Source organism: Atractosteus spatula, chromosome 14 (genome assembly GCF_055471065.1).
Source record: "Atractosteus spatula isolate fAtrSpa1 chromosome 14, fAtrSpa1.hap1, whole genome shotgun sequence".
Taxonomy (NCBI): Eukaryota; Metazoa; Chordata; class Actinopteri; order Semionotiformes; family Lepisosteidae; genus Atractosteus; species Atractosteus spatula.
The window spans coordinates 22850101-22869760 of record NC_142719.1 but is presented as its reverse complement, the minus strand read 5'-3'; positions in this window follow the sequence as shown (position 1 = coordinate 22869760).

Genomic DNA, 19660 nt, shown 5'->3' with positions numbered 1-19660 from the left:
CAACCATCCAACACTGGAAGTGGAGGTGATGTGGTCAGCAAAACAACTCCGAACAGCCTATTACCTCTGGAAGGATTAACCCCCGGTACTCATTTGAAAAGCAGGCTGAGTGGACCTGGGAGCCATCTGGAAGGAATCAGAGCAAGCTATATCACTTGCCCCTACCTGGGATTGCACCCGGGACCTTCTGGTCAGGAGCTAGACACCCTTGCCTTCTGAGCTACCACGGCTCCAAAATAATTTATTCAACTATTTTAATAATTTATTGACTTTCATTGCTGATTGTTTGTTTAGTCTGACCAGAGATTGGAGAGGTTTTCCACTTACAATGGTAACTATCAGCTAATTAGCTTTTTATTTTCATTTGTGAATTAAGTTTTAAGCTACCTCAAATAATGTAGTTCATTCAGTGTGTGTTTATAATAATTAATAATAATCCCTTACATTTGCAGCACTTTTATGGACACTCCACTCAAAGCACTTTATAGTCAATGGAGACTCCCTTCCACCAAAATGTGAAGCACCCACCTGGATGATGCAACGACAGCTAAAGTGCATCAGTATGCTTAGCACATTATATAATAATAAAAAAATATATTTTAAGTAGCACCTTTAAAAGTAGTTTCTTTAAGCGCTTTACAGTTAGAAGAAAAAAAAGTTTAGAAGAAAAGAAGGATAAAATTAGCACAACTAAAAAAAATTAATTAGAATGCAGTAGAGAATGGAAGAGGCAGACACAGACAATAATTAAAATTTCTCAAGGAAGAAGGTACAGATGCAGCCATTCAAAATGCACGGGCGATACCGCATTATTTTCCGGTACGCTGTACGCAGTCTACCGCGAGTTACCGGTAAATACCGCTAGCAAAATAATAGTATCCGGAATTTCCGCAAGGTGGAGCTAATAAAGCTCAACCTCTCATGTTTGAGCTGTAGCCATCAAAGTCTTTAACGAAGATATTACTAATAGTATTAATAATAAATGACCTTGGACAAGCTGTAAACTCAAAGTATTGCCCTGGTCCACATTCTTTTTTTCATTGACCGTCTTTGTAAAAGTAACACCACAGCATTTCGCAATCACATATTTTTTTTCAATCATGCAAAGTACAGTAATTTTTGAGAATCGATTCACCATGCCTTTCACATGCTCATAAAAGAGATTGATTTAGGAACATAAACATATTACCGTATGCAAACTGTACTGTATACAGTATGTATATGTATATTTAATGTCTTAACTGTGCCTGTTTAAGTATTGAATATTTATATGGAATTTTACCACTGAAGGGAAATCTTAGTGCCTGAGCATAAAAAGAATAGGAGCATACTGCAACGCGTGTGAAGGCCATAAACGATATTAATTTTGGAACATAAACATACAGTATATGGCTGGTCTCGGTACTTTAAAGAAAACATACACGAAACTTGGTTTCATTATGACCAGAATCGGTCTTGAGATATTTTTAACTTGATTTACAGTATTTGAGAGGTATGTCTTGACACCGATACTATGTAAATACTGCTCACGTATATGTTTCTAGGTTTATATTATGCATTTCATACGGTCAAATTACTTTTGAGCAACTGATAAGAAGCGCGAAACGGTATGCCCAGGGCGTTCTAGTTTTCGTTTTGTTTTAATGCAGTGCAGTGGATTGATTAGAGATATCAAGTACATACAAGTCATTTTTTAAATGTTGTAGTTCGTCTTGTAAAAACGTTACGAGTACATCATCTGTCAACAATTACACAGGTTCTGTTTCCATATTGCGGATTTTGGTTACATAATATTATTTTCTAATTTCACTTTGTGAATATATGATTTGGGCAAACAGAGCCGCAAAGAAGTACATTATGGGTTGTTGTTTTTTTTTTGCAGTTTTATCTAGAACAAGTGATGCTTAAACCTTTGTCTGATTCTTGTGAAACTATCCACACGACAGTTACCTAGGAGTTGACTTCAGTGATGTCACTGATGGGATGTTTCTAAAAATCCATCCACTGTAAAACGTCTTCTCCAGTTGTCCTGCATATGTATTCGCTAATGAAGCTGTTTGTTCTGAGCCTGGTTTTCTACATTTCTGTATGAACCAGCTTAGAGGGCTAAAGACAGCTTGCGTTTAAATTGAGTGTAAGGTAATTTATGCTTCTAAAGTCATGGTCAGCATTTATTATTGTACTGTGCTGTAAACTTGTTCTGTGCCTAATTACATTATTTTATAGCTTTATCAAATCTGTACATTGTCTGTCGATAATGTTTCTGTAGTGCTTTTTCAGCCCTCAGCATGTGACCACGCTGGTGGCGCTGTGGGTTAGTTTCCTGACTCCCATGTCACACGGTCTGTGATTGAATCCCATGGAACTATGACTTTATTTTTTAACAAACATTTCTTTGAAAAAATGAAACGTTTCCCTTGGTCAGAGATTAAATAAAACCTCACTCGCACCAAACAAATTTATATTTCTAAATATCACAACATGATCAAATTTAAGTCTTTTTAATAACAATGAATAGTCACCTATGCGTTACAAAATAAACATTTATATTGATTTGAATCGCATTTTGATTTAAATCGTAAACGCGTGTTTAAATATATGTGTTTAAAGGCGATATACTGTATAAAAGCGCTGATTCTTATGGAATGTGTTCCGCCGGGGATTCAAAAAATTTATTTTTTTTAATCGCGTATCTAAGGAAAATTGCAGTATAACTTTGTTCATGCATAAACAGTGGCATGTTAGATTATAATTTGGGTGTCTCCTCTTGCCAGAAAGCTCTAAATTGCATTTTGAGTGTGGTTTTTTACTTTTTCTAAATTGCAACCCATAAATAAAGCTGATACAGTTTAGACTTACTGTATTCTAAACTGTATTACAACAGCACATTGGACAATGCAACGTAAATTGCAAAAATGCACTTGGAATCTGTCCAAGCCCTACTACGAAAATTATTTAAACTGCGACACTTAGCATTCATCTTTAAATAAACTTTATTTTATATAGCGTTTTAAGCGAATAGGTAATTAGATTGCTCATAAACCTAATCGCTTTTTCTACATAAACACAGCGTGATTGCTCTCTGAAAATGCTTTTCCTTTATATTTAGGCTCAGATTTCAACTATAGATCGTATTATTATAAACTTTCTTGGAAAAATGTCTTTTATGTAAACCATGTTTGCTATTAATTCATTTAGGGCTAAAATACATTCATTGTCTTCCAATCGAGTTGAGTTGACTGGAAGCTTGCCACGCCCGGACTGTTACACCAACGCATTAGCATGTTAAAGCGATTTCATTGAGGAGCCTAGCTACTAGTTAACACTGTACTTCCTACTTTGAAAATTCCTGTGAAACCGGTTTAATTCGTCACAGCCAGCACTCTGGCAGAGAGGGGGGTTGTACTCGTTAATGTCCGATGACATACAAGTGGAAAGATTACAGATTTTAATCGTCTTTTTTCTGAACCAGGGAAAATCTGATCATGTTTCTCTATAACAATAATAAAAAAACTTTATTTTACATTATTTTACATATCCCGCTTACACATCGCACGACTTTAATAAATCTATTCTTTATTAATACTAAATAAATAATACTAAAGATACTACAGCAAAGAGGTCACTTGATTTTTGGAATAATTCCAATTAGCACAATGATCCACTGGCATCCCTGAAGTCTGTTTAGTCCATAATCTTCCAAATACAATCACTAAGCAATTATAAGAATTATACCATCCTATTTCTTTGTGATGTCCTGTAAAAACTAAACCTATTTTTATAAGGCTTTTACTCAAAAGATTTCCAAACACACAAAGCATTTGTGAAGTACTATAGTATTTCTAAAGGTTACTGGTACAACATCAATCATTAAAGCTTAGCAATAAAGTTTAGATTGCTGACTCTGGACTAACTACATTAACTAACTGCAATGCAACAGTAGACATTTTACAAGTAAGAATATCTGGTTGAATTCTTGCATTTGTAGCCAATTTAATGCGAGAGATTTTAAGTTTTAACAGAAGAAAACTATGAATATGAAAACAGCCATAGCAACAAAAAATACTGTGCAAATATCAAAAGGCTACTTCAGTAATGAAATAATGATCACAGTAGAAACCAGACACTGTTTACACCATATTGTTAAGAAAGACTCAAGACAGAAATGTTCATGTACAGCTGGAAAAAACAACTTCTAAAACAACAGTGAAGGCTGCAACATTACGCCCATGCTTTTCCACACTTGTAAGGATAATCTTAAAACTTAGGCTGTTGAGTCCAATCAATTAAAGCTGGAGTTCTGCAGGTTGTACAGGCTTAAAAGGTAGATCGGTAGTTTATCTGCAATATAGTCCAGTACTTTAGGTGTTTCTTGGTTTAATTTTCCTGCTTATTAATGCTTACTTTCCTACATTTCCAATGCAGTTCACTATCATTATACACAAAAGCCAAACCATAAACTTTGAAGCTAGCAGACTTCAAGAAAACACCTGTTGGTGTTAAATGGTGAGGTTTTATTATAATCTAAGGTATGAAAACAAACTAGCTACATTTTTAACACACTTTATAATACACCACTTTTTTGTTGTATCCCAAGTGATTTGAAGCATTTCTGTTTTAATTGATATTCTAGAGTTATTTCTCCAATGTTTAGGAGGATATCACCATAATAAGGGCATGCTTGTCATATGCTAAAAGAATAGCTTATAACAGGAAAGGCAAAGTCTGTTTTTTTTAAAAAGCTCCTTTAAAGCCTGTGCCCCAGAAGGTCCATTTACGTTGAGCTGTGAAAGTGCTTTACAGTAAAAACCTTGTGTAAATGGTTAAAAGCAATGATCCAGGGACCAAAGGTGATTCAGGAGCCTAGAACCAATATTTGTGTGCTCGGTGCAGTCGGATGTTGAAATTTGTTCCCCGTTTTTGAAAAAGTCCCACTGTATACTGTTCCTTTTATTTACAATAAGAATCTAGGAACCTCTAGGAGACATCAACTGCAAAGTGACATGACTGAGAGCCTCTTGAGTCCTGCAGATACAGGGTACCTCATAATTTTAATGAGATCAAATGTGTACTGTACGTGTAAAACTGAAGCTGACCTAACAACCATCCCCTTTTCTGCAGAGCGTGTTTAATTGTACTGTTTCAGCACATCAGTTTTTTTTTAAAATTTTTTAAATAAAGCCTTTAGACAATTAGGAGGTACTGGTATTCACAAGGTAGAAGGTGGTGTTTTCAGAGGCCTAAAGGGAAACTGTTATACCTAATGATTAAATACTTGATGAGACATTTTTTTACTGCATTGTTTATGTATGATCTGTGTATCTCAGCTGAAAAGCTGAGATAAAATAAGATGTATGCATCTAAATAACTGGACCTCAAATAGTAGACCTTATGAGCAATACTGTGTGTATTTATTTAAAATATTTATAGCTCCTCTGGAAAGTTGTTGGGGGGAAAAAAACCTCACTCGCACCATACAAATTTATATTTCTAAATATCACAACGAATTTAAGTCATTTTAATAACAATGAATAGTCACCTAGGCGTAACAATATAAACATTTATATTGATTTAAATCACGTTTAAATCGCCTTTATTTAAAAAACATAAACAAAGCTGATACTGTTTAGACTTCTAATTATTTAAAAATGTATTACAGCAGCACAATGCACAATGCAACGTAAATCGCTTTCTTTGTCTTCTGTGTAATAATGTTCACCTCTCTGTCCAGCAAATTAACAATAGTAATAATAATGAACTTTATTGTATATGGCGCCTTTAAAGGTGGCTCCTCAAGGCGCTTTACAGGTTAAAAACAATAACAACAATACTGTTAGGCTAGGCAAACGATTTTTTTTTTAAGAAATACAAAATGAGATATAATGATGTGTTCCGGCTTAGACATTAAGGAAGAGCATAACATGTGGGCGGCGTAGAGGTCGGCTCTGGCTTTCCCATCTACTGTATACACTGCAAGTACAACCCCCCTCTCTGCAGGAGTGCTGGCTGTGACGAATTAAACTGGTTTCACAGCGAAAGACACCTCTCCCCCCTCAAAAACCCAGTAAGTACAGTGCTAGTTAAGAAAGGCTAGGCTCCTCAATGAAATCGCTTTAACATGCTAATACGTTGGTGTAACAGTCCGGGCGTGGCAAGCTTCTAATTTCAACCCGACCACAGCGAAAGGAACCCTTCTTTCATTTGAAGACAATGAACATATTTTAGCCCTGAATGAATTAATAGCAAACATGGTTTACATAAAAGACATTTTTCCAAGAAAGTTTAGCCTTTGTCACTAATGAAACCACTAAATAAAGACATAAATATAAAAATCTTAAGATTTTTAAAATACATGACTTTGCTAAAATTTATTTGAAAATAAAAACTATTACAAACGCCAGGGGAGAGAGAGAACAGGGGAGGGATGTTGGTTTTGCATAAGGGGCGGGGCTATGGAAATGAAGTCTGTTTGGCAATGTGGAGTTACATGTTCTGGCTGTTTGTGAATTATCGTTGTTGAGTATGGAGTGTTGAGGTATTGATTTTGTGTAATGCTTTATGTTGAAAATTGAGGTGGATTTTGTTTATGATAAAGAGGATAAACTGGGATGGGAGGAGGGTTTGGTTTTGCATAAGGGGCGGGATTATGATAATTGGAGGAATTTGAGAGAGTATAATGGTTTGATATATTTGATTTTGTATTGTGGTTGTTATCTATGTTTTTGGTTGGTATTATGTTTATATGGTTGTTTTTGTTGGTTGGTTGTTATTATGGTTATTAATAATACGATCTATAGTTGAAATCTGAGCCTAAATAAAAAGAAAAAGCAAGTGATTAGGTTTATGAGCAATCTAATTACTTATTCTTTTAAAACGCTATATAAAATAAAGTTTACTATTAATTTGCTGGAGAGAGCGGTGAACATTATTATGCTTAAGACAAAGATAACGATCCTGATCAGTTTAGAAATCTGTGTACGCTGTAAGGTTTTTACTTCTTAAACTTTTAAAATACACAAGTAATAGGTTTATTCCATGCTGAAAAAAAGAAGAAAGAGAACACAACGTTTCGGCCGTGGAGCCTTCTTCAGGTGTGAGAGAGACAGGGCAGTAGGCAAAGGTAAAGTAGCGGGAGAACAAAGGTTGGGAGGGAGGAGGAGTGAGAGGCGGGAGCAGGGGACAGAAAGAGAGGCCAATCAAGAGGTGTGAAGTCAGAATGGGTGCAGAGAGGTGTGAAATGAAACTTCCAATGAATGGAGAAAATTTAAAAGAACAGTAGTCTGTCGTTAAGGGAAGGGAGAAGGTGTGATCCTAGCTGCAGAATAATTTTAGTTTCGGTGGTCTTTCTGATGTATGAGTTTGGAAAACCGTCTTTGAGAACACAGACGGAGAGATTAGAGTGGTCGTGGCCGTCAGGCCGTCCCTCATTGGAGAAACGGGAAGGAGACTCGGAGACCGTTTCAGAGAACACGTCAGGGCTGTAAAGATTAAAGATCTCTCCAAGCCCATTGTTTCTCATTTCACCTCTGACGGCCACGACCACTCTAATCTCTCCGTCTGTGTTCTCAAAGAAGGTTTTCCAAACTCATACATCAGAAAGACCACCGAAACTAAAATTATTCTGCAGCTAGGATCACACCTTCTCCCTTCCCTTAACGACAGACTACTGTTCTTTTAAATTTTCTCCATTCATTGGAAGTTTCATTTCACACCTCTCTGCACCCATTCTGACTTCACACCTCTTGATTGGCCTCTCTTTCTGTCCCCTGCTCCCGCCTCTCACTCCTCCTCCCTCCCAACCTTTGTTCTCCCGCTACTTTACCTTTGCCTACTGCCCTGTCTCTCTCACACCTGAAGAAGGCTCCACGGCCGAAACGTTGTGTTCTCTTTCTTCTTTTTTTCAGCATGGAATAAACCTATTACTTGTTCCTTTGCAGCCTACGCATGCTGACGCAGCTACCCACCTGAACTTTTAAAATACACGTTTCGAATAGAAAGAAATCCTCTTCCTGGTACAGTCGCATGAAGAGAGAGGCGAAACAGCCCTACACAGCCCTGTCGCAGTACACGAATATAATCATATCGTTATTAAATTCTTTAGATACGCGATTCCATATTATATTAGCAGAAAAGCTTAAAACTACCACTTTTTCACACGCTATTTCACATGTTAGTTAAATACTTCGATGCTTAAAATGTTTAGGGAGAAATGGAATACCGGTGTGTATTTTTCCTTTAAAGTACCGATTCCTGGAATCTGACTGGCTGACACCCTTCTGAAGTGGTTCCATAATATCTGGTATATGGAAAAGAAAGCGTTGATAAAAAAGCCTGGATTCTCATGTATCTCAGAGAGCGAGTGATCAGAAAAAGGAACAGCTGTTACACCCAGGTTTTACGCTCTCTCTCTGTTGAATGAATGAAAGCATTTTATTAAAAACGCGTTTGCGTTTGTCTGGGTATTTACTTTGTAATCTGTGGTTTACATCTACCGTATTATTTTGAGATGCCACCATATAAGGTGATATGTAAAATAAAGTTTTTTATTATTGTTATAGAGAAACATGATCAGATTTTCCCTGGTTCAGAAAAAAGACGATTAAAATCTGTAATCTTTGCACTTGTACAGAATGTCATCGGAAAATACAATCAGTTTCTGCTTTGTGTAAGGATGGTGTCAAAAAGTAATCTAAGTGGTGAAAAAGCTGTGCTCCTCAAAGCGCTTTACAGGATAAAAACAATAACAACAATAGTGGCTGGGCAAACGATTTTTTTTATAGAAATACAAAATGAGATACTGTATAATGATGTGCATGAACAAGTTATACTGCTATTTTCCTTAGATACGCGATTAAAAAAATAAATTTTTTGAATCCCCGGCGGAACACATTCCATAAGAATCAGCGCTTTTATACAGTATATCGCCTTTAAACACATATATTTAAACACGCGTTTACTATTTAAATCAAAACGCGATTCAAATCAATATAAGTGTTTATTTTGTAACGCATAGGTGACTATTCATTGTTATTCGCTTAAAACGCTATATAAAATAAAGTTTATTTAAAGATGAATGATAAGTGTCGCAGTTTAAATAATTTTCGTAGTAGGGCTTGGACAGATTCCAAGTGCATTTTTGCAATTTACGTTGCATTGTCCAATGTGCTGTTGTAATACAGTTTAGAATACAGTAAGTCTAAACTGTATCAGCTTTATTTATGGGTTGCAATTTAGAAAAAGTCAAAAACCACACTCAAAATGCAATTTAGAGCTTTCTGGCAAGAGGAGACACCCAAATTATAATCTAACATGCCACTGTTTGTGCATGAATAAAGTTATACTGCAATTTTCCTTAGATACGCGATTAAAAAAAATAAATTTTTTGAATCCCCGGCGGAACACATTCCGTAAGAATCAGCGCTTTTATACAGTATATCGCCTTTAAACACATATATTTAAACACGCGTTTATGATTTAAATCAAACGCGATTCAAATCAATATAAATGTTTATTTTGTAACGCATAGGTGACTATTCATTGTTATTAAAAAGACTTAAATTCGATCATGTTGTGATATTTAGAAATATAAATTTGTTTGGTGCGAGTGAGGTTTTATTTAATCTCTGACCAAGGGAAACGTTTCATTTTTTCAAAGAAATGTTTGTTAAAAAATAAAGTCATAGTTCCATGGGATTCAATCACAGACCGTGTGACATGGGAGTCAGGAAACTAACACACAGCGCCACCAGCGTGGTCACATGCTGAGGGCTGAAAAAGCACTACAGAAACATTATCGACAGACAATGTACAGATTTGATAAAGCTATAAAATAATGTAATTAGGCACAGAACAAGTTTACAGCACAGTACAATAATAAATGCTGACCATGACTTTAGAAGCATAAATTACCTTACACTCAATTTAAACACAAGCTGTCTTTAGCTCTCTAAGCTGGTTCATACAGAAATGTAGAGAACCAGGCTCAGAACAAACAGCTTCATTAGCGAATACATACGCAGGACAACTGGAGAAGACGTTTTACAGTGGTTGGATTTTTAGAAACATCCCATCAGTGACATCACTGAAGTCAACTCCTAGGTAACTGTCGTGTGGATAGTTTCACAAGAATCAGACAAAGGTTTAAGCATCGCTTGTTCTAGATAAAACTGCAAAAAAAACAACAACCCATAATGTACTTCTTTGCGGCTCTGTTTGCCCAAATCATATATTCACAACGTGAAATTAGAAAATAATATTACGTAACCAAAATCCGCAATACGGAAACAGAACCTGTGTAATTGTTGACAGATGATGTACTCGTAACATTTTTACAAGACGAACTACAACATTTAAAAAATGACTTGTATGTACTTGATATCTCTAATCAATCCACTGCACTGCATTAAAACAAAACGAAAACTAAAACGCCCTGGGCATACCGTTTTGTGCTTCTTATCAGTTGCTCAAAAGTAATTTGGCCGTATGAAATGCATAATATAAACTAGAAACATATACGTGAGCAGTATTTATGTAGTATCGGTGTCAAGACATACCTCTCAAATACTGTAAATCAAGTTAAAACTATCTCAAGACCGATTCTGGTCATAATGAAACCATGTTTCGTGTATGTTTTCTTTAAAGTACCGAGACCAGCCATATACTGTATGTTTATGTTCCAAAATTAATATCGTTTATGGCCTTCACACGCGTTGCAGTATGCTCCTATTCTTTTTATGCTTAGCTACTAAGATTTCCCTTCAGTGGTAAAATTCCATATGAATTTTCAATACTACAACGAGCACAGTAAAGACGTTTACTGTAAATCTTTCTACGACAGACCAACGGACCACGAGTGCCCCTGTCGGTCAACCAATCACGTACCGCGGTACCCCGCGTCATCTTGTGTCACGATGCGCGACGCCGTAGCCAATTACCTCCGGTACGTGTCTGTACCGCGCACTTTGAATGGCTGCATCTGTATTGAGTCTGGATTTGAAAGTGTTTAGGGAAGATGACTTTCTGATATCCTTGGGGACAGAATTCCGGAGCTTTTGGGGCATAGCAAGAAAAGACCCAGTTACCCAAAGAATGTAGACAGGTTTGGGGTTAAAACAGGAACCCAGAGTCAGACAAATGAAGGTGGTGAGGGGGCCAGTAGGAGGATAATAGGTCAGATAGGTACTAAGGTGCCAGGCCTTATAGGTGAGCATGTGGATTTTTAAGTAAACATGAAACCTGATAAAAAGCCAGTGCAAGAACTCCAGGTCAGGAGTAATGTGATCACCTGCATGCAACTTGGTCAGGATTCTTGCTGCTGAATTCTGGACATACTGAAATTTGTTCAGTGTGTCCCCAGCAAGTAGAGTAGTGCAATAATTCTACAAAAAATGAATGAAATTTAGATACCCCAGCAAGTAGAATAGTGCAATAATTCTACAAAAAATGAATGAGTTCCCCAGCTTTCAACTACAGAACTTAGTCTGGCAATATTTCTGAGATGAAAAAATGATATTTGAACAACTGAATATTAGATCAAATCTAGCTACAAATAAAGTCTAAGAAGATATAATATCTATTTTTTTAACATAAATAATATAAATAATATACAGTATACAGCTTTCCAATGATGTCCCTTTTTGTTAAATGTTCACAATGAATACAATGAAGAAGTTAAATATCAGAAAAAACCTGCAAAGAAAAAATGTTTTCTTCTTTAAATTAAAACTCTTATGTTTAATGTTTTAATGTTAAGCATACAACACAAGTGGCATCTCAACTTCCATCCATTTATTTTCTAACCACTTCATCCAATTCAGAATCATGGGGGAACCACATCCTTCCCTAGCAAACAACGAGCACATCACAGGAAATCATACTGTACAAACTCCACTCAGGCAGCACACCAGGTCCAGAATTTAAGCTAAATTCCTTTAAAATTAAAACCAAGCCAGAACCAAAACAAAAGCCAAGGTTCCTCATTGAGCTTCCACATAGACATTTTCTCAGTACCTCCCTGCCAATGCTGGTAAGCTAAGCTGCCTACCAGCTTCAAGTAAAATATACTCAAATTCAGGAACACATGTAACACAGACTTCCAACTCCATTCAGGTTTCTTCAGCTTCCCACACAGGGCTTTTGTTGGGTTCTTTATGGGTTCCTTATAGGTGCAGGGTTCCTTCTGCTCTGTCTTAGGAAAGCTTTAGCTTCCACGTTTTAAAGCATCACCTGACCAATTGACTTTTAGCAACTGTTCAAAGTGCCTGAGGTTGGCTGGCATTTCCCACAGCTTTCTGGAGATTGTAGTTCAGGTCAGAACTGTCATCATGCCTGCCCCTGCCATCTTCATTCTCAGAAGACTACATGGACATAAGACATTTACAAAGGACTGACAAGGCCTTAGCACATGTAAAGAAAACAAAACACCTAAATATCATCAATTGAATGCTGACAACAAAATAAGTGGAGTATTGTTAACAATGCCTTATTGGTAGACATAGTAATCTTTATCTATTTTATTTTAGGCACATTACATTACAGCAGGCCTGGCTATGTAACCTCACAAAACTCAAAAGTCAGTTCAGTACTGTTCACTTTATTGTCATTCTGCACTTATACAGATGTACAAGAGAGAACGGAATACAGTTTCTTATGGCCCGAGGTCCACAATACACTAGAAACAATTAGCATAATGTCACAGTACAACACAAAAGAACACACACAAAGGGGGACAGAGAATCATTAGCAGCTATTGAGGTAGCATTGGTATATGAGTAAAAATAAAACAATGTAAAAAGTAGATAGATAGATAAATAAATGGGTATTTACAGTAGTGTAACAAGTAATGTACAAATTAACATTCTGAAATACAGGGGTGGTGGGGGAGCTGGAGACAAGTGCAGGACATAGTCATAACATGACACGACTGTGAGATGGTGGTGATGGTACAGCAGTACCTGACACACCGTTTGTTGTTGATGCTCTGTATGGTGGGCAGTGAAGTCCTGGTGATGGACTGGGCTGTCTTCACCACACGCTAAAGAGCTCCCTGGTGAGAGACAGTGCAGTTCCCATACCAGATGGTGATGCAGCATGTCATGATGCTCACGATAGCGCACCTTAAGAAACTTGTGAGGATGGGGGAGGAAGAACGTCTCTTTTCAGTCCCCTCAAGATGTGCAGATGCATGTTGTGCCTTTTTGACTAAGTATGATGTACTGTGAGTCCAAGTGAGGTCTCCCAGAAACTTGAAGCTGTGCACTAACTCCACCACTGAACCATCGATACACAGGGGAGTGTGGACGGCCTGAGCCCTTCTGAGGTTGACAATCATCTTCTTGGTCTTGTTGACATTGAGAGACAGATTGTTGGCCTTACACCAGCCTGCAAGCAGCTCCACATCATCCCTGTAGGCTGATTCATTGCTGTTAGTGATGAGGCCCACAACCATGGTGTCATCAGCATGCTTGATGATATGATTGATGCTGTATTCGGCAACACAGTCGTGGGTCAGCAGGGTATACAGCAGTGGGCTAAGCACACAGCCTTGCAGTGCACCAGTGTTCAGAATGATGGTGTGGGAAGTGTTACCATGGATCCTCGGAGCCTGGGGCCTGTTGGTCAGGAAGTCCAGGATCCAGTTGCACAGTGGAGTGTTCAGACCCAGTGAGGACAACGTGTGTACCAATTGCTGGATAATGATGGTATTGAATGCTGAACTGAAGTCTATGAACATTCTGACATAACAGTCTTTATCCTCCAGATGGGTCAGGGCCAGATGTACTACAGCAGCAATGGCATCTTCGGTGGATCTGTTGTTGTGATAGGCATACTGGTGTGGGTCTAATGTGGGTGAGATAGAGGCCTTGATGTATAACATGACTAGTCTCTTGAAGCACTTCATAATGACCGGGGTGAGTGCGACGGGGCAATAGTCATTGAGGAACAAGTAATAGGTTTATTCCATGCTGAAAAAAAGAAGAAAGAGAACACAACGTTTCGGCCGTGGAGCCTTCTTCAGGTGTGAGAGAGACAGTGCAGTAGGCAAAGGTAAAGTAGCGGGAGAACAAAGGTTGGGAGGGAGGAGGAGTGAGAGGCAGGAGCAGGGGACAGAAAGAGAGGCCAATCAAGAGGTGTGAAGTCGGAATGGGTGCAGAGAGGTGTGAAATGAAACTTCCAATGAATGGAGAAAATTTAAAAGAACAGTAGTCTGTTGTTAAGAGAAGGGAGAATGTGTGATCCTAGCTGCAGAATAATTTTGGTTTCGGTGGTCTTTCTGATGTATGGGTTCGGAAAACCGTCTTTGAGAACACAGACGGAGAGATTAGAGTGGTCGTGGCCATCAGAGGTGAAATGAGAAACAATGGGCTTGGAGAGATCTTTAATCTTCACAGCCCGGACGTGTTCTCTGAAGCGGTCTCTGAGTCTCCTTCCTGTTTCTCCAATGTAGATGGCTGGGCATTTACTGCAAGAGATACAGTAAATAAGGTTGCTGGAGGTACAAGATGCTGTCTGGGTGATCCGGAATTGTCCTGAGGGGCCTTGAATGAGTGTGGTGGTGGATGTGTACTTGCAAGTGATACAGCGAGCTCTGTTGCAAGGGAAAGTGCCTAGTGTGGATGGTTGTTGAGGGCGGTCAAGGGAGCTGTGAACAAGGAGGTTACGCAGATTAGGTGGTCGGCGATATGAGATGATAGGGCGATCAGAAAAGAGGGCCCCAATGGAGGGATCATCCTGTAGGATGGAAAAGTTGTGGTTAATGATCCTGGGGATAGGAAGTGTGTTAGGGTGGTAAGGAAGCACCAAAGGAATGCGGTTGTTACGGCGGGAGTCATTGAGGCTGAATACTGGTGATTTCTGGAGATCGGGGTGATGATGGTGGATTTGAAGCATTTTGGGACAACTGCCTGAACCAGGGAGGTGTTAAAGATGTTGGTGAAGACCTCCGCTAGTTCAGTAGCGCACTCTCTTAACACACAACTGGGGATGCCATCTGGTCCTGTGGCTTTCTGTGTATTCATTCTTGCCAGAGTCCTCCTCACGTTAGCTAGGGAGACAGACAGTACCTGGTCGCCTGGAGGAGGCGCTCCTTTCATGGCTGGGGTTGTGTTGAGTGCCTCAAACCAGGCATAGAAATCATTCAGCACAATGGGCAGGGACATTCCATAATCAACACTGTTGTTTCTTCTTTTGTAGTCAGTGATGATCTGTATGCCCTGCCACATCCGCCTCGGTCCTTTTCCACAAAATGCTCCTGAATCCTCAGGACATAAACTGAATTGGCTTTCCTGATACCATTGATTAAATTGGCCCTAGCTGCTTTGAGTACCACTCTGTCACCAGATTTAAATGCAGCGTTTTGAGCCTTCAGCAGCAAACGGAACTCAAAACAGTCCTGCAGCGCTCAGATCGCTCCTTCAGGCCACACTTTTATTTCTTTGCTGACTAGTTTGGGTCTTTTCAGGAGCGGCTTGTATATAGGGATATAGGGATCAGCAGCAGGGAGATGTAGTCAGACTGTCCCAGATGGGGGTGAGGGGAAGCATTGTACACATTGCAGATGTTCGTGTAAACAAGATCCAGGGTGTTTTCCCTCCTGGTTGGACAATGAACATGCTGATAGAATTTCATTAGAACTGTCCTGAGGTTTGCCTGGTTGAAATCGCCAGTGACAATGAAAAGACCGGGTGTGTGTTTTGTTGCAGGCTAATAGTGCTGTACAGTTCGCCGAGTGCATCTCTGATGTTAGTGCTTGAGGGGATGTACACAACAAAAATGATAACAACATTAAACTCCCTTGGCAGGTAGTGAGGTCAGCATTTAATTGTTAAAAATCCAGCCGCTGGCAAACAATGACTAGAAATGGACATAACATTTGTTCACCAACCTTAATTATTGTAGACGCACAGACCGCCTCCTCTGGTCTTCCCGGTTGAAACATCTCTGTCCGCCCGGAAGGTAAACCGTCCATCCAGCTCAATAGCCGAGTCATGGATGTTTTCGTGGAGCCACATTTCCGTAAGAATGAAAACGCAACAGTTGGCACACTGACCTGTTGTGAGCTGACATCAGCCTTATTCTGACGTGGTGTTTACTCTAATTGATTTTTTGTTGTTTAGTACAGTACTTTGCACGGCATTAGTAAATAAAATATAGTACAGATGCAGCCATTCAAAGTGCGCGTCACAGACACGTACCGCAGGTGACGTCGCTCAGTATGACGCAAGATGACGCGTGGCACCGCAGTACGTGATTGGTTGACCGACAGGGGCACTCGTGGTCCGTTGGTCTGTCGTAGAAAGACTTACAGTAAAAACGTCTTTGCTGTGCCCGTTGTAGATATTGAATTTTACCACTGAAGGGAAATCTTAGTAGCTGAGCATAAAAAGAATAGGAGCATACTGTAACGCGTGTGAAGGCCATAAACGATATTAATTTTGGAACATAAACATACAGTATATACTGTAGCTGGTCTTGGTACTTTAAAGAAAAAAATACACACCAGTATTCCATTTCTCCCTAAACATTTTAAGCTTTGAAGTCTTTAACTAACATGATACCGGAGTCAACAAGCATACTTTTAGAATTTGATTAAAAGGGAATATAATATGGAATCGCGTATCTAAAGAATTTAATAACGGTATTCGTGTACTGCGACAGGGCTGTGTAGGGCTTTTTCGCCTGCCTGTTCATGCGAGCTGTCTTCTAGCCGACTGGTCTAGGTGCGTGACTAGCAACTGGGAGGTTGTGTGATCGAATCCAGCTGGTGCCGGACTTTTCTTTTAACAAACATTTCTTCGAAAAAATAGAATAGCGATATTATGGACAATAAATTGACTTTTATATTTCAAAATATCGCAACATGAACGATATTTGCGATATTTTGAACATATCTTCCCTTCTGACAGCGGTTCCTCCTTCTATTGTGTGTGTGTGTGCAACAGAGTAAATTTTTATAGAGAAATGGAGGCTGGACAGTATGCGTTACAATATAAACATTTATATTGATTTAAATCGTGTTCTGATTTAAATCGCAAACGCGTGTTTAATTATGTGTTTTTTAATCATAATCAGGCTAATGCATTTCTACATTTTCTGTATGAACCAGCTTAGAGGTTCATACAGAAAGACAGCTTGTGTTTAAATTGAGTGTAAGGTAATTTATGCTTCTAAAGTCATGGTCAGCATTTATTATTGTACTGTGCTGTAAACTTTTTCTGTGCCTAGTCACATTATTTTATAGCGTTTTTATTGCGTTATTAAATCCGGTGGCGCTGTGTGTTAGAGTAGTTTCCTGACTCCCTTGTCACATGGTCTGTGATTGAATCCCATAGAACTATGACTTTATTTTTTAACAAACATTTCTTTGAAAAAATGAAACGTTTCCCTTGGTCAGAGATTAAATAAAACCTCACTCGCACCAAACAAATTTATATTTCTAAATATCACAAAATACGTTCATTGTCTTCCAATCGAGTCGAGTTGACATTGGAAGCCTGCCACACCCGGACTGTTAAACCAACGCATTAGCACGTCAAAGCCCATCGAGGGTATTGAGCCAGTATTGGCTTTAGTATTCCCCCCTCTCCCCTCAATTCAATTCAATTCAAGGTGTTTTATTTGCATGACAGATGGGTACAAGCAGTGTTGGGTATGTATATTGTAACGCTTACGGCAGACAGGCACTGTGTAAGAGCCGGCGCACCAGAGCAGCGCACCGAGGGAGCGTCTGCATTTCTAACTTAGTTTTTAAAATTAGTCAAGCAATATGAAGCATCTCCTTTTACTTAGTGCCTGAGCATAAAAAGAATAGGAGCATACTGCAACGCGTGTGAAGTCCATAAACGATATTAATTTTGGAACTTAAACATACAGTATATGGCTGGTCTCGGTACTTTAAAGAAAACATACACACCAGTATTCCATTTCTCCTAAACATTTTAAGCATCGAAGTCTTTAACTAACGCGATACCGGAGTCAACAAGCATACTTTTAGAATTTGATTAAAAGGGAATATAATATGGAATCGCGTATCTCAAGAAATTAATAACGATATAATTATATTCATGTTGCAAAAGAACTGCAACGGACATAAAAACTCCCTTGCTTTTAACAGAGCGTTCCATAATTTCTAACTACGAAAATGCCAGGTGAAAGGATTTGTAAACATATTTTGTTAAAGCAAGTCAGAACCCATTCAGAGCCTACATTACATTTTAGCGTTTCATTCTGAGCAGAAGACCCTCACACCTGAAGAAGGGGGAGGTGTTTTTCGCTGGAAATCTCGCCTGCTTCTACTTTACAACCGGAGTGCTGGCTGTGACGAATTAAACCGGTATTACAGGTTACAATCACAGACCATGTGACATGGGAGTCAGGAAACTAACACAGCGCCACCAGATTTGATAACGCTATGAAAACGCTATAAAATAATGTGACTAGGCACAGAACAAGTTTACAGCACAGTACAAAAATGCTGACCATGACTTTAGAAGCATAAATTGCCTTACACTCAATTTAAACACAAGCTGTCTTTAGCCCTCTAAGGTGGTTCATACAGAAATGTAGAGATCCAGGCTCAGAACACACAGCTTCATTAGCGAATACATATGCAGGACAACTAGAGAAGACGTTTTACAGAGGATGGATTTTTAGAAACATCCCATCAGTGACATCACTGAAGTCAACTCCTAGGTACTGTAACTGTCGTGTGGATAGTTTCACAAGAATCAGACAAAGGTTTAAGCATCGCTTGTTCTAGATAAAACTGCAAAAAAAAACAACAACCCATAATGTACTTCTTTGCGGCTCTGTTTGCCCAAATCATATATTCACAACGTGAAATCTAGAAAATAATATTACGTAACCAAAATCCGCAATATGGAAACAGAACCTGTGTAATTGTTGATAGATGATGTACTCGTAACATTTTTTCAAGACGAACTACAACATTTAAAAAATGACTTGTATGTACTTGATATCTCTAATCAATCCACGGGTCCCAGCACGAAACGAAAGTAAAACGCATACCGTTTCGCGCTTCTTATTAGTTGCTCAAAAGTAATTTGACCGTATGAAATGCATAATATAAACCTAGAAACATATACGTGAGTAGTACTTAAGCACTGTAGTATCGGTGTTAAGACATACCTCTCAAATACTGTAAATCAAGTTAAAAATATCTCAAGATTCTGGTCATAATGAAACCATGTTTCGTGTATGTTTTCTTTAAAGTACCGAGACCAGCCATATACTGTATGTTTATGTTCCAAAATTAATATCGTTTATGGCCTTCACACGCGTTGCAGTATGCTCCTATTGTTTTTATGCTCAGCTACTAAGATTTCCCTTCAGTGGTAAAATTAGATATGAATATTCAATACTTAAACGGGCACAGTTAAGACATTAAATATACATATACATACTGTATACAGTACAGTTTGCATACGGTAATATGTTTATGTCCCTAAATCAATCTCTTTTATGAGCATGTGAAAGGCATGGTGAATCACTGTACTTTGCATGATTGGAAAAAAATGCGTGATTGCGAAATGCTGTGGCGTTACTTTTACAAAGACGGTCAATGAAAAAAAGAATGTGGACCAGGGCAATACTTTGAGTTTACAGCTTGTCCAAGGTCATTTATTATTAATACTATTATTAA